A 24,310-nucleotide genomic window follows, 5' to 3' on the forward strand; every position below is an offset into this window, starting at 1 on the left:
CAAAAGTCCAACTCGGCCCCACCAATTCTTTCTATCCGGCGCCACCGAGTTCAGATGTCATAGCCACTGCCACAAACCCTAGGCAAATCGGTCCCACCGATAGGGATCTCAGTCTCATCGAGATGGGATCGTAATCTCTCTGTATGGATCTATTATCAAAATCGGTCTCACCGAGTTTGCGCAATCGGTCCTACCGAGATTGCAATGTAAACTCTTTGTTTCCCTTTCGTAACATTTCGGTCCCACCGAAATGAGCGAATCGGTCCCACTGAGTTTACCTGACCAACTCTCTGGTTAGCTTATTACCAAAATCGGTCTCACCAAGTTTGTGTAATCGGTCACACCGAGATTACGTAATGCCCTAACCCTAACCATATCGGTCCTACCGAGTTGCATGTCGGTCCCACCAAAAATCCTAACGGTCACTAGATTTGCTGAATTGGTCTGACCGAGTTTATCAATTCGGTCCCACCGAGATTGGCAAGTTGTGTGTAACGGATAGATTTTGTGTGGAGGCTATATATACCCCTCCACCTCTTCATTTGCGGAGAGAGCCATCAGAACAAACCTACACTTCCAACCTATATTTTCTGAGAGAGAACCACCTACACTTGTGTTGAGGCCAAGATATTCCATTCCTACCATATGAATCTTGATCTCTAGCCTTCCCCAAGTTGCTTTCCACTCAAATCTTCTTTCCACCAAATCCAAATCATGTGAGAGAGAGTTGAGTGTTGGGGAGACTATCATTTGAAGCACAAGAGAAAGCAGTTCATCATCAACACACCATTTGTTACTTCTTTGAGAGTGGTGTCTCCTAGATTGGCTAGGTGTCACTTGGGAGCCTCCGACAAGATTGTGGAGTTGAACCAAGGAGTTTGTAAGGGCAAGGAGATCACCTACTTTGTGAAGATCTACCACTAGTGAGGCAAGTCCTTCGTGGGCGACGGCCATGGTGGGATAGACAAGGTTGCTTCTTCATGGACCCTTCATGGGTGGAGCCCTCCGTGGACTCGCACAGCCATTACCCTTCGTGGGTTGAAGTCTCCATCAACGTGGATGTACGATAGCACCACCTATCGGAACCACGACAAAAACATCCGTGTCTCCAATTGCGTTTGCACACTCCAATCCCATCCCTTTACTTTCTTGCAAGTTGCATGCTTTACTTTCCGCTGCTCATATACTCTTTGCATGCTTGCTTGATATGTATTGTGATTGTTAAACTTGTGCCAAAACTCCACTTCAACTTAAAGAAATTAAAAACTGCAACTTTTGGTACTTAGTGTCTAATCACCCCCCTCTAGACACCTCTTCTCGATCCTTTCAATGTCCAAGTGCTCTTCTGGGTCTGAGCACTCGACATCACAGCCTTCCCCTGGATAGCCCCTCCGAGGCGGCGACTCAACTTCTTCACTATCATCAGAATTGCTGATATCGTCTTCACTGTCATCAGCATACTCAATATCGGCGCTCCCGCTCTTGCTTTCTGCCCCTCCAAGGTGTTGTTCCCCGTTCGGCACGAGTGACTACATCTTCATGAATACCTGCAAGACACAGATTGAAAAGATCAGTCGGATTCGAACACAGTTGCATATTAAAGAGTAAAAGATAAAACACTCGACAAGTTGCGCTTGACCTCTCCTGGAGAGTTCTCAGCGTTGAATGGCAGGATAAGTTTCGCTCCGCGTGGATTGTCCTTGTTCCCAGTGATGCTCGAAAGCCACTGCACCATTGTGCCACTATCTCCTCGTCGACCTCCTCTGGGTGAGCCCGAGCAGTGTCACCTGAACCCGAGTAAATCCACATGGGGTGGTCGCGATCTTGCAAGGGTTGGATGCGTCGACTGAGAAATACTTCCAATAGATCCATGCATGTCACTCCGCCCGGGACCAGTGCCATGACTGTGTCAACCAGAATGGCTACCTCATCTTTCTCCTCCTCTTCTACAGTCAATGAACGAGGGGTGCGGAGTCTCTCCAGAGAGAAAGGGGGAAGACTAGTCGACTGATCTGGAGTTGGGATATCTTTGCAGCAAAACCAGGTCGACTGCCACCCCCTAACAGATTCAGGAAAAGTCATGGCAGGGAAAGAGCTTCTCCCCCTCATTTGGACTCCTAGACCTCCACACATTTGGATCACATGGGTCCTTTTGTCAGTCGAATTGGCTTTCTTCACCGACTGAGGTCGACAAGTAAAGATATGTTTGAACAACCCCCAATGTGTGTGGCATCCCAGGAAGTTCTCACACATCAAAACAAATGCGACAAGGTACGAGATGGTGTTGGGAGGAAAGTGATGGATCTGAAAACCAAAGAAAATTCAAGAACCTGCGGAAGAATGGATGTGGAGGCAGGGAGAAATCTCTTTCCATATGAGTCATGAGGAGAAACCGCTCGCCGTCGCGTGGCGTGGGCTTGGGCTCCCCTTCCGGCAGCCTCCAAGATACATCCGCTATCAGCCCGTCGGCGATGAGCCCCTCTAGATCCTCCACCGAGACCGACGAAGGGATCCAATCCCCTTGGATCCAGCCCGGCGGCAGAGCGGACCGCGAGGTCGGCCCCTTGGCCGTGTTCTTGCCCTTGGCTATCTTCTTCGCATGCTCCAGAGCCCTCACCTTGTCCTGCGCCATTGTTGTAATGGTCGACAGGATCGAGCAGAGTGGCGCTGCGCTAGAAAACGCGAAGCAGAGAATCAGAGGAGAAAGAGGAAAATGGTGGGCACGGTTGCACGCATCGACTGCGTCGCCTTAAATACCCGTGCGTCCGAGTGACTAACTCATGGGCCCGCTGTCGGTTAAAACCGGCGGATCTCGGGTAGGGGGACCCGAACTGTGCGTCTAAGGCTAATGGTAACAGGAGGCGGGGGACACAATGTTTACCCAGGTTCGGGCCCTCTCTAGGGAGGTAATACCCTACTTCATGCTTGATTGATCTTGATGATATGAGTATTACAAGAGTAGATCTACCATGAGATCGTAGAGGCTAAACCCTAGAAGCTAGCCTATGATTCTGATTGTTGTTCTCCTACGGACTAAACCCTCCAGTTTATATAGACACCGGAGGGGGCTAAGGTTACATAGAGTCGGTTACAGAGAAGGAGATCTACATATCCGAATTGCCAAGCTCTTCCAGGCCAAGGAGAGTCCCACCCGGACACGGGACGAAGTCTTCAATCTTGTATCTTCATAGTCCAACAGTCCGGCACAAGTACATAGTCCGGCTGTCCGAGGACCCCCTAATCCAGGACTCCCTCACCCGTGCAATCTCAGCACATCCCACAATCGGCGCCAGGTCGATACGTGGAGGAAAAGGTGGTGCGAGGATCGAGGAGTCCCTCTCCACTTGCCCCAATTACCCCGCCGGGTCCCAACCCGCGCGCTTCAGCAAATTTTGAATCTTGTGAAATCCGAGCCCAGCAAATAAGTCGATCACGTCAAAGATATCTGAATCCAATCTACTCAATGTGTTGTTACTTGTTTCACTCGAAAGCTCAAGAAGCTAGAATCTATCAAGGCGACTGACGAAGGGTTAAAATACTAACATACTATCAGATGCTCTTTAGAAAGGGTCTCCAAGACATTGAATCGGGTAAGAACCTACAATCCTTCTTCACTCGGTCCTCGATCCATTCGGGGGCTACTCATGATTACATGTACCTAGGGTAGGGTCTTAGGCCTGACCTATATGCCCTACCCAAGGACACCACACAAGAAGCCAAGGCCTACAAGGACAGAAAGAAGATACCAACTGGAATCATCACATGACGCAATCCACTCGATGATAGGTCCACTTGGATACCCCAATTCCACTCGACCGCCATTGTTCACTCGGAAAACAAGGATTCACTCGAAGGACAGAAGGCCTAGAGTCACCTCTGAATGGCAACGGTCGGGCATTGACTCTATAGCCTTAAAGTTCATTAAACGTGGGCGTTATCAGTAATGTTTGTGTCATTATTCTCTCATTGAACCCATATGTAACTGAGGACGGAAAGGGGTCGGCGCACTCTATATAAGACACCCCTCCCCTCAGGCACAAGGGTTCGCACCCTTGTAACTCTACACTCCAATCAACAAGCCTCTGAGGCATCAAGATGTAAGGCTGTTACCTCCTCCGAGAGGGGCCTGAACTCGTAAAACCGAGTGTACAACCTCGCTGTAGCTAGGACTCTACCCTCTCCTACGTACCCCCTATCTCTACTGTCAGATAAGTTCCCACGACATTGGGTTCGACACTCTTACTTATCGTAAGGACTACAATTGATCCCCTATACTTGTGGGTCATCAGCTTCTAAAATAAGCCGGTAAGAGGGCGGCTTATGCCATAAGCTATCATAAGATCAACTCTAGTAGAGTCACTATGTCGTCGATCGCCATATGAGATACGAAATCCACAACTGATGTGCCAATACATAGAGTTGCCATAGTGCAGCATCCATATTTTTCTTTTCTTCTATTCTTTTTGTTGCATCAACGCACACACACACACACAATTCAGATGATTAAAACCCTGATTTGAGATAACATTGCATTACAAATTGGTTATAATGGATGGAAAAGTCGCTTATCGACATTTTTTACCTAAACTGGTGACCTTTTATGTCTTGCGAGGAGAACTAGTTTCTCCTCATCAAAACAATTATGAATGCAGTGAACATGGCACATGCATATGTGATGAGTCGACTCGTCCCCTTTGTGCGATGGTGTGATGGTTCGGCAACCTCGTCTTCATCCTATTCCTGCATGTCCCCATTGAGGCTGGGTATAACATTTTATGTCAAACGTGCGTTATTTGATGTGCTCCCTCTCCGCCGCAATGTCCTCATGTTTTTCCTTGTAATGGATTCAGATGCATTGGGCGCTCTCCACCTGCAACACCTTCTTGGCGTTGCTATGCTTGAAGATTTCGTCAAGGTGGATGACAATGGAGTGGGCAACATAGGGTTCATCCCATGCCTCCTTAATAGAGAAGCGACAAGGAGCATGTAGCGCCCGATATGACCTGCATGGGCAAGCCCTCGCCTGCTCATATGAGATCTACACATACCCTGGATATCCTAAACAATAGGGTGTGTTTCTGGGATTCAATCCAGGTACTCATCGAGGGCATGATCCTCTTGTGCGGCCTCTAGTGCAAAATGACAATCCTTGCCTTTCTCCCTTATGATGCGGGAGGTCTCCTCCTACTTGTTTCTCATCCATCATCTAGTCATTCTCCTCTAAGGACGGCACTCGGTCTAGCCGCAGGGGACATGACATGGCGACAAGACATGAACAATGTTAGAAGTAGAGGTTGTGAGCTATTCGGCCATGACGATGGTCTTTTACAATTGTGAGAGGTGGGCGGCAGGAAAATATGGTGGGAGCCGAAAAATGTGGTGGGATTGACCCCGAGCAGTTGGCACGTGATGACTACCATATTGACATGCTTCTCTGTGCCATGGTCGTCTGCACTATTGGTAGGGAGAGGAGATGGGTCACACGGAAGGCTGAGGAGGGAGGTGAAACTTCCCTCCCAAATGATCGGTTGGTGGATGGAGAGCACTCCAAACCAACACCCACATCCTTCAAATATAGTCTCGCAGACTTGATATGGAGCGCACTCCATAAGTTATGCCAATTCATAGTCGAATGATGACTCTGCTAGAGCACCATTTTGACCTAAAATCGTTGTATTTGAAGATTATTATGGTGATCGACCCGATCTGACCACTACTCCCTCGGTCCCATAATATAAGAGCGTTTTTACACTAGTGTAGTATGGAGTCAAAATGTCGTTATATTATAGGCCGGAGGGAGTATATTAGAGTTGCTTAAGCCAAAAAAGGGCTTGAGGAATACACTAAACCCAAGGGTGCATCTGGTAGGCTACATAGAGCCCAACCAGGCCCGGGCGGAATGAAAATGGGATGTTTGGTTGTGTGCAAGTAGGCCTGGCTCGGGTCAGCATGAAACTTAAAGCACCCCAAAGCCTGGCTCGTTGGGAACGCTCGACTCCGCCGTTTCTAGCTAGCCAAACTAACTCGACGCAAAATCCGGTCCAGCCGTAGGGCACGGTGCATGGGGGAATCGATCTGTGATGGCTGGAGAGGGAAATGAGCGAAGGCGGGATGGTGCAAAAATATACCATCACCCCCACCCATTTAGTTGCTCACTCCTAGCTCTACAACAACCGCTCCTCTGCTTTAGGCACTAGCAGTAGTGGCGACTTAGATCCGCGGTAGCGGCGGCGGCAACTATTGGTGGTGGTGGCAGCACTCTCTCATAATGGTAGCTGCTTCTCCCCTTCTTCTTCGACTCTGTCTGACCATGCTCGTCTCAACCATGGCCCCCGACCACGAAGCTGGTAAGATAACACCCCGCTCCTCTGTTAGGTCGTTCGACAGGTGACGGTGTACTGGGCTAGGGGGTACCAACCTAGCCAGTCCATACACTTCGGGCTGGGCTGAAGGGCCCTCATTCTTCTTGGGGAGAAGATCAAGACTGCATCTACTGAAGACTTGCCGTACACTACAAGACCTCTTCTGCCGCCTCCACGATAGGATGCCGACCTTGTAACCCTAGATACCCTACTCGATGTGTATATAAGTCGAGGGGTTAGCCTGTAGAAGGGACATCATTGCAATCTCATTCTCCTAGCCCTAGAGTTAGAACACATCTGAAGATCTCGAGCTAGAACAACTCTGTACTTGTAATTTCCCCATCAATACAAACAAGATCAGGACGTATGGTTTTACCTCCACCAAGAGGGGCCGAACCTGGGTAAGCATTGTCTTCCCTGTTCTAGTTACAATATATCTAAGATCCACAGCTCGGGACCCACTACCCCGAGGTCTGCCGGTTTTTACACCGACACTGGTGCTTTCATTGAGAGTTCTGTTGCGAGATCGATAGAAGGATCGATGGCCTATCTGCACATCAACTGCGACAATAGCTGTGGGAACGTCTATGTCCTCGAGCTATGGATCTTTTGCGCCAACTCACCTGGCCAGCTGGCCTCCGTTGAAAACTATGCCTAGGTCAGACCATAACCTTTGGAAGCTTGGAGTACATCATGGAGGCCCGCGGCGAGCTCATCAGACAAGCTGGACTCCTAGCCAGGGGCGGAGTCTTCTGACGACGAAATCCCTACTTCGGGACCGATCTCCATTGCGAACACCGGGCCAGGAGCTTTGGCATTGCTGAAGAGCCCCGACGTTATGACCTCGAATGATCTCTCCTCGACCCCTGCCCTGGACTTGAATTTGGCATCTAACTCTAAACCTATGTCGAATGCAGAGCCAACCCCAGCGTCGGACCTAGAACCGTCCATGGGTCCTCTCCATGCTGAAAACGCACCGAGCTATAGTTGGTCGTACTTCGAGCCAGCCCTGCCTATAGCCTGGTCGTGAGTATCGAAGAGCCGTCTCGCCTAAACGAGATGCTCGACCGAATCCATAGCATGTAATTCACGGACGGCAAGACTTTGGTTTACAACAAAGTTAGGCGTAAAGCCGATGACCGGGAAATTTACATCCCACCCATGATACGTCTCCATAATTTTTTATTGTTCCATCCTGATAAATTATAAATCTTGGATGTTTTATATACATTTACTAGCAACTTTATATCCTTTTTTAGGACTAATCTATTGGCATAGTGCCCAGTGCCGGTTGTTGTTTTTTTCTTGTTTTTTACTTTGCAAAATATCAATATCAAATGAAGTCCCAATGCCATGAAACTTTTTGGAGATTTTTTCTGGCAGGAAGACATCCAGGAATCTTATAGAGGGCACGAGTGGACGCCCGTGGGGCCCACCAGGCACCAGGGGCCTCCAACGCACCCTGGTGTCTAGTGGGGCCCATGAGCACCCCCTTGACCTACCTCCGCCTCTATAAATACTCTAAAATCCCAAAAACCCTAGGGGCATAATTTCTTTAGGATAAGTCTGAGATATCTAGTATAGTAACAGTGGTCGAATTGCTGCATAGCCCCCCTAATACGAATTTGGCAAATCCTTGTTCTAAAGTTAGCGCGCCATTGAGGTACGTAAATATTAGTAGGCACACACGAAGCCCGTTGCATGGAAGGAAAGAGCAAGAGCTGAGTCGAGGAAATAGTTTTTCCACCGCTGCAAGTTCCAGAACCATGAGATCCAATCTAGAGGCCTTTCAGGCACTTTGTCGGAGGAGGCAACAATCACGGAGGGGTTCTTCATCATCCTTGTTGCCCCTCCAATGATGCATGAGTAGTTTACCACAGACCTAGGGTATGTAGTTAGTAGCTAGATGACTTCTTCTCCTCTTTGATCTTCAATACAATGTTCTCCTCAATGTTCTTGGAGATCTATTTGATGTAACTCTTTTTTGCGGTCTGTTTGTTGGAATCCTATGAATTGTGGGTTTATGATCAGTTCTATCCATGAATATTATTTGAGTCTTTGCTGAACTCTTTGATGCATGATTTTTATAGCCTCATATTTCTTCTCCGATTTATTGGTTTGTTTTAGCCAACTAGATTGATTTATCTTGCCATGGGAAGAGGTGCTCTGTGATGGGTTCGATCTTGTGGTGCTCAATCTCAGTGACAGAAAGAGACATGACACACACGTATCATTGCTATTGTGGGTACCAAGATAGGGTTTTCTCATACGTGAGATTATTTTCTTTACATCATGTCATCATTCTTATTACATTACTCCGTTTTTCCATGAACTTTATACACTACATGCATGCTGGATAGCGGACAATGTGTGGACTAATAGTAGTAGATGCAGGCAGGAGTCAGTCTACTAATCTTGGATGTGATGCCTATATACATGATCATTGCCTTGGATATCGTCATGATTATTCACTTTTCTATCAATTGCCCAACAGTAATTTGTTTACCCACCGTATGCTATTTTCTTGAGAGAAGCCTCTAGTGAAAACTATGGCACCCGGGTCTATTTCCTATTATGTATAAAATCCAAAATACCTTGCTGCAATTTTTCTTTCTTTATTTTATTTTGAAATTTTGTTACATCTATTCATCAAAACCTATACAATTTAATCTATCTCAATACCGTTGAGGGATTGACAACCCCTCTCACGCATTGGGTTGCAAGTGTTTGTTGTTTGTGTGCAGGTGTTGTTTACATACTATTGCTTGGTTCTCCTACTAGATTGATAATCTTGGTTTCATAATTCAGGGAAATACTTACCTTTGTTGTGTTGCATCATCCTCTTCTCTTCGGGGAATTACCAATGCAGATACAAGCAATCAGGAAGAATTTGTGGCGCCGTTGTCGGGGAGACATCATCAACATCTATCAAGTACCTACACATAAAATACATCTCCTTGAAATTACTTTATTTTCCATTCACCTCTTGTTTTCATCTCGCCCACTTCTAATTTTTTTGCAAAAATAAAAAATTGTTTGCTTTTTCCTTGTTGGATCTTTTATTTGCTTGTGATCTTGTTTGAGTAGTCACGATGTCTCAAGAAAACACCAAATTGTGTGATTTTTCCAATACTAATAATAGTAATTTTATTAGTACTCCTATTGCTCCTCCCGCTGCTAGTGCGAAGTCTTATGATATTAATGCCGCTTTGTTGAATCTTATTATGAAAGAGTAATTTTCCGGTAATCCTAATGAGGATACCACGTCCCATCTAAACACTTTCGTAGATTGTGCAGAATGCAAAAGAAAAAACGATGTGGACAATGATATTGTGAAATTAAAATTATTTCCTTTCTCTTTGTGTGATCCTGCAAAAATTTGGTTTTCATCTTTGCCACGAAATAGTATTTATTCTTGGGACAAGTGCAAAGATGTTTTTATCACTAAGTATTTTCCTCCCGCAAAAATTATTTCCCTTAGAAATCAAATCATGAATTTCAAGCAACTTGAGCATGAACATTTTGCACAATCTTAGGAAAGAATGAAATTAATGCTAAGAAATTGTCCTACTCATGGTTTAAATCTATGGATGATTATACAAAAAAAATATGCGAGATTGATTTTTGTTTCTAGAAATCTTTTAGATTCCACCGCGGGTGGTACTCTTATGGAAATTACTTTGCGTGAAGCTACTAAATTACTTGATAATATCATGGCAAATTATTCACAATGGCATACCGAAAGAGCGCCTACTAGTAAAAAGGTTAATTATGTTGAACAAATTAGTACTTTGAGGGGAAAAGTTGATGCACTTATGAAATTGGTTGCTAGTAAAAATTATCCTATTTATGTTAATGGTGTGCCTTTGTCTACTTTGATTGAGAAAGTAAAACATATAAAGATGTTAAGATGTTAAGATGATTGGTGTTTCCTCCATTTATTCCTTGTTTAGTAATGTTAAGATTGATGAAAAGAGGACCTAAGAAGAGTCAAACTTTAGCTAGAAGGCGTCCTCATAATTCGGAGGGTGAAAATCTTGTTGAAAAAATTGATAAAAGTGGGTTTGGAGAGGTAAAAACTTTAACTAGTGGTGTGCCCACTCTTTTGAACTACAAAGACTTTAATTATGATCGTCGTTCTTTGATTGAATGTATTTCTTTGTTGCAATCCATGCTAAATTCACCCAATGCCTATGAACAAAATAAAGCTTTTACTACATATTGTAGAAGCAATGATGAAAGCTTTAGAAGAAAAGCTCGGCGAAGGTCGTTGTAATTAAAACAATTCAGCATTGGCTTCCCTCTCAAAAGCTGCAAGACATTACGGTGTTCCTCCATCCAATTACTTAAAGGAAAAGAAAGCGTTGGATGCTCATCTTGAGACTCCTGGACCTGCTTCTTCACCAGTTCTAGGTCCTTTTCGGACCTCTCAAGATTCCAGTTCATCTCTGCTATCTCCTCGGAGGCGGAGCCCGGCGCCGAGGTCGACACCTCCATAAAAACACTCCACAACGAGCCATGTGATCAAATGCATTGAGACTTCGGCAAACGTCTAACTCCTCAAGCAATGTCTTGGGGGTTCCGCACTATGCTCGTACTTTCGATCCCAACGCCGGTTTTATGAAACCAGCCTTGGGCTTGGGGGCTACTCACTAACTACGGTGTGAGTTGTCTTCGGGCAGAAATGCAGATTTACAAAAGAAAAACAAGGAAAATATTTTCTCACAAGGATAAAAGAGTACCTCGAAGCTCGTAACAAGTCCCTTGAAGGCCTCGTGCAATCCGGCCCCCGTGGACCGGAAGCCCTGTAGCACCGCACCTACCAAGGCACGATGTTATTCTTTGAGGTAGGAACCCCTTCAAGGACTCCTCCATTTTTTGGGCCACCCCGCGCTAGCCCGCCTTGGGGCTAGAGGCGAGGGTGGAAAAACGACCTCAGACCGGAGCGCTTGGGATTCGGGCGGAGGGGCCTCTGGCTGTGGCAATGGAGCTAGAGTGGATGTCGGTTGGGCCAGAGATTAGCCCAACCCTTCTTTAGAGACCTCAGGGATCTTGTCTCCTTGGTCCTACATGACCGAGGCCTCAACCTCGGCCATGACGGCCGACTCTCCGCCCCCGCCACGTCGCCTTCAGGGGCCAGAATGGATGCCTATCATGATCTGGCGGAGGAGTGGCAGTATCCAGGGTCACATTGGCGGATGGCAACCTGCTCAAAGAGTCGCTGGGGCGCGCCTTAGGGGGGTTGCATAATAGTGCTTGGGTGAATTTACTCCTGCCAGAGAAAACTAATGAAAGTTAAACAATAAAATGACAACACATACCCTCGGGGTGTCGTTTCTTCCTCCCCGTGGCGAGGGGGTCGTCCTCTGACTCGTGGAGAGAATGCTTTTCTCTGACGACTGGCCTACGGTCCCAGTCGAGGTCCTCTTCGGCCTCTTCAGCTGCGTGCCATCCCTTGGGGATCACCACATGTGGCTCCTCTACGAGGAGCGTCGTGAGCAGGGGGTCCTTGGCTCCTCAGGTAATGGGGCCGGGCAATGCATTTTCTTCATCGCAGCCAACCACTTCTACAATTATAGAGCCAGGTGGTGTGGAAACATCTATCTTGCCACACGGAAATAGAAGAATGTAAACACATGTGATTGAACCCTTACTGGTGGGGCTCTGTAGCCAGCCTCGAAGTCGAGGTCTTTCACCTCCTTGGAGATCTTATCCATAGCCATCTTGAGGAGGCGGGACCACATGCCGACTAGGTCAGAGCGGAAGAAACGGAGAACGGTCCCGACATCCCCAGATTTGTGCTCCCACATTGGGGTAGCCCGGTGTTGGAGCGGAAGGATGCGATGGTTGAGCATGACATGGATCACCTCAGGGAGTTGGAGGTCCTTCTCGGTGAACCACCACTTGATCTTCTTGATCAATACCTCTACCTCCTTGGGGTCCTCCCAAATGACGCCCTTCTCCCTCCAAGACGTAAGTTTCTTCAGGGGCCCGGCCGAGAAGACTGTGTCGGATTTCGGGTTCTGGCAGACCCTCTAGATTCGAACACTGGGTGCGCGCGGAGGTTTCGCCCTCTGCCTACCTGCACCTCACCGCCTCGCTATGATCTAAGCAAACAAATGAACAACACAAGAGACACAGAGTTTATACTGGTTCAGGCCAACATTGTGGTGTAATACCCTACTCCACTGTGTGGTGTGGTGGATTGCCTCTTGGGCTGGTGACGAACAATACAAGGGAGAACAGCCTCACGAGGGTCTGTTCTCGGCTGGTGCGATGAACTACTAGGGGGAGTTCAGTCGCTCTCTCTACTGGTTTCCTGGTGAGGATCCCATTGCCTCTATCTTGTGGTGGCTAGTCCTATTTATAGGCAAAGGCCCTAGGCCTCCTCCCAAATATTGAGCGGGAAGGGCGCCAACAATTGGCCATTTTGAAGGGGAACATCCAGTACACTTATCCTGACTAAAGTTGGTCCTCGCCTGCCAAAGGCTCTGGTAGTGACGCCGGCTTGGGCTCCACGATGACCTCCATCCTGGCGTTCTGCTGGTCTTGGTCTTGTTGCACCGAAATGGATACCTTTGCTTGATACTCTCGCATGCGCTTGCTCCCTTTGCACTAAATAGGAAAGGGAGGACACTGTGCGGCCTGGCGCCCACCTGGCGCCCTTGGTTGTCATGGATTGCGTCATGGGCACCTCGTGAGGTACCCTGCCTTGATCTCTCCGCCTCCTCGCGAGCCAGCCCGATGAGGCCGTGCCTGAGGAAGCCTCCTGTCGTCCGCCCCGTGAGGCTTGGCCCCTCGCGAGGGTCTTGAGCTCGTGCTGATGAAGATGGGCCATGCTGGGCCGCCCCTTGAGCCACGCCGCAGGCCGCAGGCAGGCAAGTCTGGGGACCCCCCTTCCCAGAATGCCGACAGTAGCCCCCAGGCCCAAGGCGCGCCCAGACTTGGCTGAGCAGAGAGGCGAAGGGGCAAGTGTGAAGCGTCGCGGGCCCTAACAGCCTGCGGCCTTGGATGCCGCGTGGCGGTTGATTGTACGTGGGCGGCTCCGCAACTGCGTGAATCGACAAAAGAGCGGCATCTGTCTAGGCTTTGCTTCCCTTGCTTCCTCCGGTCATTGCCCAAATCCCCTTTCTTGCGCTCTTCCTTTCTGCCTCTGAAATCTTCAGATCTACCTTGACCGTGTGCCCTGGCAAGACATGGCGCCTCGCCAGACCCCGGCCGAATCTTGGTACTCGCCCGCCTTGGACTTGTCGAACGTGTCGGTGGCGAGCCTTGCCCGGATGCGCCGGATGGTGGCGGCGCACGGCATCGACGGGGCGAAGGTGTTCAAGGCCGGCTCCGCCCTTCCTGAGGCCTGGGGGAGCACCTTCTATCCGCTCTTCGTAAGCGCCATTACTGCCGATCTGGTGCTTCCCTTTTCTGAGTTTTTCCTCTCTGTCCTCCGCCATTACGACCTGCAAGCTCTGCATCTCCACCCCAACTTTGTTCTTCTTCTGGCGATCTTCGCCTACTATTGTGAGGCTCACGTCGGAGTGCAGCCCTCAGTGGCCTTGTTGTGCCACTACTTCTCCCTCCGGCCCTCTCGTGGTGCCATATCCGCGTGCGCGAGCTTTGTCACGTATGGCGGCTCCAACGCCATCTCGAAGCCCGGGAAGAGGATTGAGGGCTTCAGGAGCAAGTGGGTCATGGTAGATGCTGGGCGCATCCATCCTCGGCTGATTCTGCCCACGGGGCAGCCCACGAGTTCCAATGATTGGTCTCACGCGGAACTCGTGGACCCCCGCGTGAAGCCAGTGTTGGAGAAGATGGACGCCGATCTGAGGCCGGGCAACATGTCGGTGGCGAAGCTGACTGGTGCGTCGCTCCTGAGGGAGTTCCTGGAGAACCTGGTGGCCCCGCTTCGTAAGTACTCGCTTCCGCTCTGGAGGCCCCGCCTGAGCCCCGCAGTCTTGGCCGACGAAGACCTGGCCGCGGTCCTCCAATCTTTGGTCGGAGGAGACATGGCGAGGCTGGAGGGTACCCATGTGCCCCTGTTTCTTCGAGATGATTGGGAGAAGGTGGTGGACTCCATGCCCGTCTTCAATGGGGGCGGGCCAGTGCCCACGGAGGCTCCCAAGGACCCGGCGGCCCAGGCGACGGTGAACGTGTCCTTCGGCGACTCCAGCGAAGAGGAGGAAGAAGAGGAGAGGGAAGGGGAGCCCGACTCTGAGGATACCGACGGGGAGTCGAGAGCGCCTCTCCCCCGGCGCAGGCCCCACGCACTCCGCCTCCTGCCAAGCGACGACGAGGATGATGACGAGCGGGGCGGCGGGAGCTTGCCCCCGATCTCGAAGAAGGCCAGGTCTGGGCTGTTCCCCCTCGGGCCTGCCCCGGCTCCGAGGCGATCCTCGGACGTGCCTCCTACTTCCGAGCCTCTCGAGGCTAATCCCAGGAGCCGGCTCTCGGGCTTCAAGTATGGTCGGAGGTTGCTCAAGCTCGTGAGCGGCGACCAGTAAGTGCTTGATTCTTGTTTTATTCCTTGCTTTGTCGTTGAGGCTTGATGTTTGTATCTCTTGGCTAGGCTGGCGCCTGCGGTGAAGAAACTGAAGGTGGCTCCTGAGGCTCCATCCGGGGCAGCGCCTCTGCCCATGAAAGAAGGTGGCTGCAAGGCACAGGCCTCTCCTGCCTGGTCGTCCTCGTGAGGCCTGGTGGAGCTGGCTGGGGCGAGCTCAGCCCCCATGGCCCAAGCGACTCCTAAAGTATCCTTGCCTGATGCCATCACCACAGTTGTTGGGGCGCAGCAGGTCCCGCCTCAGGATGCTGTGGTTACGCTGCCGTCCTCTCCTCCTACTCCACCAACTGATGTCTCTCCGACTCCTTCCACCATCCTGGATCGCGCCGCTGCCGAACTGGACTGGCTGCGGCAAGATCTTCTGGGCGCCGACCCTCGCTTGGTGGCCGGGCGCTTGGAGCTAGCTTCTGGCTGGATTCACTCTAACGCTTCGATTCGAGCGGCGCTGGTTCAGGCCTCGACGGCCTGCGACGAGGAGAAGTAGGCCATCCTCGGGGCGAAGGCCGCTCGAGATGCCGCCTTGGGAGAGGCGGCCGATGCCCAAGGTCGCTGCAAGGCACTGGAGAGCGAACTGCGGGGCCTGCGGGGCCAACATGCCGAGGAGGTCCACATCCGCCAAGAGAAGGAAGAAGACCTGAAGGCTCGCGAGGCGGCCATCAAGGACCGAGACGCCAAGCTTAACAAGCGCCATGACAGCCTGGGCGCACTAGAGCAGGAGTTGGAAGCGTGGAAGGCCGAGCTAGACGGCAAGGCGCGGGTCCTTGCCGAGGACCGCGAGGCCTTCATGGAGACGGAGGTGAAGGTTCGCGGCTTGCTGAAGTCGCTCTATGACAGCGGCCTGGAAAGCCCACTGGTCGGCGTCGAGGATGGCCCCGCCAAGCTGCTCCCCTTCATGGTTCGTGCTCTTGAAGATGTCACCCTTGGCCTTGGCCCTACGGCTGAGGCCGAGGCGCGCGTCCTATCTTCTGTAGCGCTGACGCGGGTCCTTACCCACGTCTACCTTCGCGACCCCAATGTCAACCTCGACAGCCTGCTGGAGCCAGCGAGTAGCGAGCTTGCCACTGCCGCTGCAAAGGCCGTGAAGGGTCGTGCGGAGGCTCTGCTGTCGAAGTTCTGGGCCTTCAGCACCAATCCGAAGCGAGGCACTGCCGGTCCTGCGGCTCCACGAGGAGAACCCGCTCCGTGGAGTTCCGCCGCCAACAAATGACTCCGTCGTGGCTCCTGTCCTGCTTTCAGCTTCTGTAACATGCATCATGCCTCGGGGAGGCGTTTAAACTTGTGTTTGGTGTCGTGATAACAGTTATGGACTGTAATATTTGCTTTTGAATTCCTTGAAATTTGCGCTCTTCCTACTTGCTTATGTTCTACGCCGGCAGAGCCCAGCCCCGCGCATACCTCAGCCGCCGTTAGCCCCTACTAGAAACCAGGACAGGACCAAGGAGTGAGGGGCTACGTGACAAGTTAGGCTCCTGAGTTGTGATGCTCAGGAGTCCCCCTTGGCGCACGAACAGCAAGTAGGGAGGTGAGATGTGTGGGTGAATCTACCATTCTACATCTGCAGAGCCCGGCCCCGCGCATACCTCAACTGCCGTTAGCCTTTCGGAACTAAGGAGTGAGGGGCTACGTGACCAGTTAGGCTCCTGAGTTGCAATGCTCAGGAGTCCCCCTTGACACTCAAATGGCCTTCGTACCTTGGCTCCGCTCAGGGAGAGACGCGCGACGAACCAGGCCCGAGGGGCCTGGCTGGGTGGCGTACGTCTGGGCGTGACCCAGGCGCAGCCCCCGTGCCCAGCCCCCTCGCGCGGCACTCCCGAGGGGAGGCATTGTGATGAGACCAGACACTGAGCTCTGGATTCCCTGAGGTTGATGCGGCCAAGGGCCACCCTCAGTTGTTTATCACCAGCGTGGAGCATAGCGCTTTCGTATGTGTACGGGCATAGCCACTCCTCGGCAGTGTCGTCAGCCAGCGCGGAGCATGGTGCTTCCACTGGTGCGTGGGAGGGGGCTCCCCTCCGGGACGAGCCCCCAGGGCGTGTACAGCCCCGCCCTGACACGTGGCTGGCACGGTAGGGCTTGACGAGGTGTATCTGGGCACCCGTGAGCCAGCGCGGGACTCATGGGGCCCTACCTCAAGGCGGGTTGCGCTTGGCTCTAGGCCTTATCTTGGAGTGTGTTCCTGCAAATTTGGCTAGATGCCGATGCTCTACGTCCTCGGGTCCCGGCTCTCGGGCTGGTCTCAGCCGTCACTAGTGTGTCGGGGCGCGATGCGGTGGGCAGACCAGAGGGTGAGGGCCGGACAGCCGGTAGGAGCCCAGAGTCGCGATGCTCAGGCACCCCCCTTTAACGCGCAAGCTGTGTTAGATGTCAAAAGTCTACGTCCTCGGGTCCCGGCTCTCGGGCTGGTCTCAGTCGTCGCTGGTGTGCCGGGGCGCGATGCCGTGGGCAGACCAGAGGGTGAGGGCCGGAGAGCCGGTAGGAGCCCTGAGTCGCGACGCTCAGGCACCCCCCCCTTTAACGCGCAAGCTGGGTTAGATGTCGAAACTCTACGTCCTCGGGTCCCGACTCTCGGGCTGGTCTCAGCCATCGCTGGTGTGCCGGGGCGCGATGCCATGGGCAGACCAGAGGGTGAGGGCCGGAGAAGCCATGTACCTAGGGTAGGGTCATGGACCTGTCCAAGGTACCCTCCCCAAGGACACCTCTAGAAGAAACTGTCTTTCAGTCGACCTGGAAGGATTCCACTCGACGGACTCGAAGACACTCGACCATGAAGACTCACTCGACCACCAGGAGATCCAGGGTCACTATGCATCCAAACGGTCTGTTATTAAGTAGTCTTTATGGCCATGATATCACTTTATGTAAGACCTTACCAGTAACACCAGGCCTTTATGTACATTGAACCCTCCGCTACGTGGGCTGGCTGGGGTCCTGGCGCACTCTATATAAGCCACCCCCCTCCACAGGCAGAAGGGTTCGCACCTCTGTAACTCATACGCATATAATCTAGTCGACCGCCTCCGGGCTCCAAGACGTAGGGTTGTTACTTCCTCCGAGAAGGGCCCGAACTCGTAACTCCCTTGCGTATACAACTACTCCATAGCTAGGATTTTGCCTCTCCATACCTACCCCCTATTCAACTGTCAGACTTAGAACCACGACAGTTGGCGCCCACCATGGGGCAGGTGTCTTAGCGACTTATTGGAGAAGTTGCAATTGTTTCGATCGCCTTCACCATGGTTTCTGGCGGAGTTTTGGTGGAGGGCCGCCAGATCCATCTCGGCGCGCTCACGTTTATCGCCGACGACTCCTCTTGGCTCCAGGAGGCTCCACTCGACATCGACGCGCTCCCAGTCCGTGGGGTGACACACTTTCGTGCATGTGTCTGCGGCGTCCTGCTGCGGCAACCGTCGGCCCCGTATCAGTCGACCCATGCGTCATCCTCCCTCCCTGTCTCCTGCCAGCGCAAGCGCTCTAGTCGGTCGAGGCTTCAGCGGTGGCTAAGACACGCAGTGGCTCGCCAATCGGCCACAACCCAAGTCGCGGCGATTGAGCCCGACGAATCTCTCTACGGCTTGTTCGATCTATCGACTGGCTCCGTAGAGACTGCATCCGAGTGCGATAGGAGTGATCCAGCAGCGGAGGTCCTGATGGTCAATGGGCCTCGTAGTACTCCCGGTTTCCCCTGCACCAACGGAGGGGACGGCGGAGGCGACCCAGCTCAGGTCCACGAGGAGTATCAACCCGAGCCACTCACTTCGTTGCAAAGAGAAGATCTTCACCGCCGGAACATGGATGCTCTACATACTCCTATCGTAGGAGAAACCCCTGAGGCTCGTGCCTTGGAGGACGCGCGTTTGGCCAACTTGGCTGAGCGCACTCGACTGGAGAACCTCCAGTGAGCACTCGACGAGCACGCGCGGCAACGAGTTCCAGACTCTAGTTGACGTCAACTCTTTCCGCCACCGACTCAGGTATATCGAACCCCAATTCAGAATCTGGCAGCTACAGCCTGTATAGCGGAGTCGATTCAGCCCTCTCAGTCAGAGGCTGGCAGAGGCTTGATGCAGATTAGAGATTTGCTCCGGGCAGCAGGAGATCAAAATTCACTTGTATCACAGTCGCGTAATAGGATTTACAGTCGATCCGTCGCTGCGAATACAGTCTAGTCGGCCCATAGCCCGAGATCGCCCCTGCGGCGTGAGGGACGTGAGGGTCGACGTGATCAGTATGATGACCGATTCAATCGCAATGATCGGCGTCGAGTGCCCACTCCTCCCCCAAGGGGTGGGTCTTACGCCCCCTCGGCAGCAAGATGACAGACGCCAACACAGTGTTGGGCGAAGGGTTCCAATCGACCCCAGAGAACCAGGCTTTGACACGTGGTCCATTATCGTGCAAGGTCTGGTCGACGGGAACAGAGCTCACCGTGAAGGCCATGATAGAGATGCGCCCACCAGCAGCCGAGTTCATGTCTCAGGACCAGAGTGTTTTAGCAGAGCCATCAAAGCCGTGGTGATCCCTCCCAACTTCAGGTTGGCGACTGGGGTGAGTAAGTTCACTGGTGAGTCCAAGCCCGATACTTGGCTTGAGGACTACCGAGTGGCTGTTCAGATTGGCGGTGGTAATGATGAGGTGGCCATGAAACACTTACCACTTATGTTAGAGGTCTCGGCCAGAGCCTGGCTGAATCAGTTGCCTCCTAGCAGCATTTACACTTGGGAAGATCTTGCCCGAGTGTTTTTCAGGACATTTGAAGGGATGTGCAAACGTCCTGCGGGTCTGACAGAGCTGCAGGTTTGCATACAAAAGTCGAATGAAACCCTGAGAGATTACATCCAGAGGTGGATCACATTGCATCATACGGTGGAAAACGTATCTGATCACCAAGCAGTCTGTGCCTTCAAGGAAGGTGTTAGGAACAGAGAGTTAAGTTTGAAGTTTGGTCGGACCAGAGACATGACTCTGAGTTGAATGATGGAAATTGCCACCAAATATGCCAATGGCGAAGAAGAGGATCGACTCCTGAGTGGCAAGTACAAGCCGAGCCAGTCGGAAAAAGGGAACTCCAGTCGGAAGCAGAAGCGAAAAGCCGAGCCAGCTGCTCCTGGAGAAGCCTTGGCCGTGACTCAGGGCAAGTTTAAAGGGAAGCCCAAAGGATCTTGGAACCCCAAGAAGGTGAAGGACAAGGAAGGAAACGACGTGATGGATTTGCCATGCCACATCCACACGAAGAAAGATGAAGAGGGTAACTTCATTTACCTGAAACATACCACTCGCCAGTGCCGGCTCTTAATCCAGCAGTTTCAAGGGAAACAGCCCAAGGATAAAGAAAAGGAGTCGGACAAGATTGAGGACAAAGAGGACAGTGATGAAGGATACCCCCATGTCAATTCCACCCTGATGATTTTTGCTGATGTTGAGAGCAAAAGTCGATTGAAAGTTATCAACCGAGAATTGAATATGGTTGCTCCGGCAACACCCAGTTATCTGAAGTGGTCTCAGACCGCCATCACATTCAACCAGTCCGATCATCCGACACACAGAGCCACCCCTGGGAGGCAAGCTTTGGTGGTCGACCCAGTCGTCGAAGGCACTCGACTGACTAAGGTTCTGATGGACGGTGGCAGCAGACTGAACATATTGTATGCGGACACACTGAAGGGAATGGGCATTCCGATGTCCAGACTCAGTTCCAGCAACATGATCTTCCATGGAGTCATTCCTGGAAAAAAGGCTGAGTCACTCGGCCAAATTGCTCTTGATGTGGTTTTCGGCGATTCAAAGCATTTCCGCAAAGAAAAGTTAACATTTGAAGTTGTGGATTTCCAGAATGCTTATCACGCCATTTTAGGCAGGCCAGCTTATGCACGATTCATGGCTTGACCATGTTACGTGTGCCTCAAATTGAAGATGCCTGGTCCCAAAGGGGTGATCACCATCACTGGCAATCGGAAAAAGGCAGAAGAGTGCTTTCAGAAGGGCTCAAAGATCGCCGATGCTCAGATGGCAGTGGTAGAGCTGCAGGAATACCAGAAAACCGCAGATCCGAGTGATTTGTTGCGAGCCAAGAAGCCTGCTACCAAATCAGCGTTTCAGTCGTCTGGTGAGACAAACCCAATTCACATCAACCCGACCGACCCCAATGCTGCTCCGACTCATATCTCAACAACACTCGAAGAAGCGCTCATCCAGTTCCTCCGTGAGAACTGGGACATCTTCGCATGGAAGCCTACTGACATGCCGGGTGTTCCCAGGGGGCTGGCTGAGCATCGCCTACGAGTTGACTCAAAGGTGAAACCTGTCAAGGAACATCTTCGACGGTCTGCCATCCAGAAGAGAAAAGCCATTGGCGAGGAGGTAGCTCGGCTCTTAGCAACAGAGACTATCCGAGAGATTTACCACTCCAAGTGGCTCGCCAATGTTGTCATGGTCCCCAAGAAGGACAAGTCACTTCGCATGTGCATTGATTTCAAACATATCAATCGGGCCTGCCCGAAAGATCATTTTCCTCTCCCCCGCATCGACCAAATAGTCGACTCGACTGCGGGATGTGAGCGCCTGTCTTTTTTAGACGCCTATTTCGGTTATCATCAGATCTGTCTGTATGGACCCGACGAGATCAAAACAGCTTTTATCACCCCATTCGGATGCTTCTGCTATGTCACCATGCCATTCGGCCTCAAGAGTGCCGGAGCCATGTTCATGAGGATGATTCAGAAGTGTTTGCTCACTCAAATCAGTCAGAACGTGGAAGCATACATGGATGATATTGTGGTCAAATAACGGAAGGGTTCCGACCTGTTGACTGACCTCGCTGAAACATTTGCCAATCTCAGAAGGTATGATATCAAGCTTAATCCATCAAAGTGCACATTCAGAGTTCCTGGCGTAAAGTTACTCGGTTTTCTTGTTTCCGAACAAGGAATCGATGCCAACCCGGAAAAAGTTGGTACTATACTCCGAATGAAACGCCCCGTGTGTGTGCACGATGTCCAGAAACTTCCTGGATGCTTGGCCGCGTTAAGTCGATTCATCTCTCGCCTCGGTGAAAAGGCACTGCCTCCTTACCGACTGATGAAGAAGTCAGACAAGTTCGAGTGGACTCCAGAAGCTGATGCAGCGTTTGCAGAACTTAAAGCTCTGCTCTCCACCCAGCCGGTGCTTGCTGCCCCAGTCAGCAAAGAGCCCATGTTGCTTTACATTGCAGCTACAGGACAAGTCGTCAGTACAGTACTTACGGTCGAGCGGGAAGAAGAAGGGAAAGCCTTCAAAGTTCAGCGCCCAGTATATTATCTTTCCGAAGTATTGACCCCATCGAAGCAAAGATACCCTCATTATCAGAAGCTTGTATATGGGATTTACATGACCACGAAGAAGGTTTCTCGCTATTTTTCTGATCATTCCATTACAGTCGTCAGCGACGCCCCATTATCAGAGATTTTGCACAACAGAGATGCAACTGGTCGAGTGGCAAAGTGGGCGATTGAACTCCTTCCCCTTGATATCAAGTTTGAGGCAAAGAAAGCCATTAAGTCCCAAGCAGTAGAAGATTTCATCGCCGAGTGGATTGAACAACAACTGCCGACTCAAGTTCACTCGGAGCACTGGACCATGTACTTTGACGGTTCTAAGATGTTGAATGGTTCCGGTGTTGGGGTAGTATTGGTTTCCCCCCCGAGGAGATAAGCTCAAATATGTGCTCCAGATCCACTTTCATTCCTCCAACAATGAAGCAGAATACGAAGCACTTTTGTACGGGTTGCGCATGGCTATTTCAATCGGCGTCCGTCGCCTTATGGTTTATGGCGATTCAGATTTGGTGGTCAATCAGGTGATGAAGGAGTGGGACGTTAGAAGCCCAGCCATGACTAGTTACTGCAATGCAGTAAGGAAGATGGAGGAGAAATTTGAAGGGTTAGAGCTCCATCATATACCTCGACTGAAGAATCAAGCAGCTGATGATTTGGCAAAGATAGGTTCCAAGAGAGAAGCCATTCCCGGTGATGTGTTCTTGGCACATATCCATACTCCATCAGTTCAGGAAGATCCTTTTACCGAAGAAGCTCCGCAGCCAAAAAGTGTCACAGATCCGACTGAAGTAGAAGTTCCAGCAGTGGTCGACCTGATCATGGAAGCATTGGTCATCACTCCTGACTAGACAGTGCCGTACATCGCGTATATCTTAAGGAAAGAGCTCCCAGAGGATGAAGAAGAGGCTCGACAAATCGTTCGCCGATCCAAAGCCTTTACCGTGATAAAGGGACAGTTGTACAGAGAGAGCGCGACTGGAGTCGGTCAGAAATGTATAACGCCAGAAGAAGGTCGGATAATCCTTGACGATATCCACTCGGGGACCTGTGGCCATCATGCGTCTTCTCGGACCATTGTGGCTAAAGCATACCGAGCGGGATTTTACTGGTCGAGAGCAAATGAAATGGCAAAGGAGATAGTCGACAAGTGCGAAGGATGTTAATTTTACTCCAATATGTCACACAAGCCCGCCTTAGCTTTGAAGACCATCCCACTCGTCTGGCCATTCGCTGTATGGGGATTGGATATGGTTGGACCACTAAGAACAGGCAGAAGCGGTTTCACCCATGTGCTGGTGGTAGTCGACAAGTTCACTAAGTGGATTGAAGCTAAACCCATCAAGAATCTTGATGCCGGCACTGCTGTCAGCTTCATCAGGGAGTTGGTATTCAGATACGGAGTTCCCCATAGCATCATCACTGATAATGGGTCGAACTTCGATTCCGAAGAATTTAGAGCCTTCTGCACGTCTCAGGGCACACGAATCGACTATGCTTCAGTCGCTCACCCCCAGTCGAATGGGCAGGCGGAACGAGCAAATGGTTTAATTCTCAAAGGACTGAAATCCCGACTGATGCGTGACCTCAAGCATGCAGCTGGCGCATGGGTCGACGAACTTCCATCAGTACTTTGGGGATTAAGGACCACACCTAATTGGTCGACTGGGAGAACTCCGTTCTTCTTAGTTTACGGAGCTAAAGCAGTCCTGCCGAGTGACCTACTTCACAACGCACCTCGGGTCGAACTCTACACTGAAGTTGAAGCAGAACAAGCCCGACAGGACGCAGTTGACCTTCTAGAAAAAGAAAGAGAGATGGCCTTGATCCAATCGACTATTTATCAGCAGGACTTGCATCGATTCCATGCCAAAAACGTGAAGAGTCGAGCCTTCCAAGAGGGAGACTTGGTTCTCTGAGTGGATCAGCAGAAGCCACACAACCTTGCTCCTACTTGGGAAGGTCCCTTCATCGTCACCAAAGTTCTCCACAATGGGGCGTACCGCCTTTACAATGTCGAGCACCAGATTGACGAGCCCCGAGCGTGGAACCCGGAGCTACTCCGCCCCTTTTATACTTAAGTATTCACT

This window comes from Triticum dicoccoides, chromosome 2B (genome assembly GCF_002162155.2).
Source record: "Triticum dicoccoides isolate Atlit2015 ecotype Zavitan chromosome 2B, WEW_v2.0, whole genome shotgun sequence".
In the NCBI taxonomy this organism is placed as follows: Eukaryota; Viridiplantae; Streptophyta; class Magnoliopsida; order Poales; family Poaceae; genus Triticum; species Triticum dicoccoides.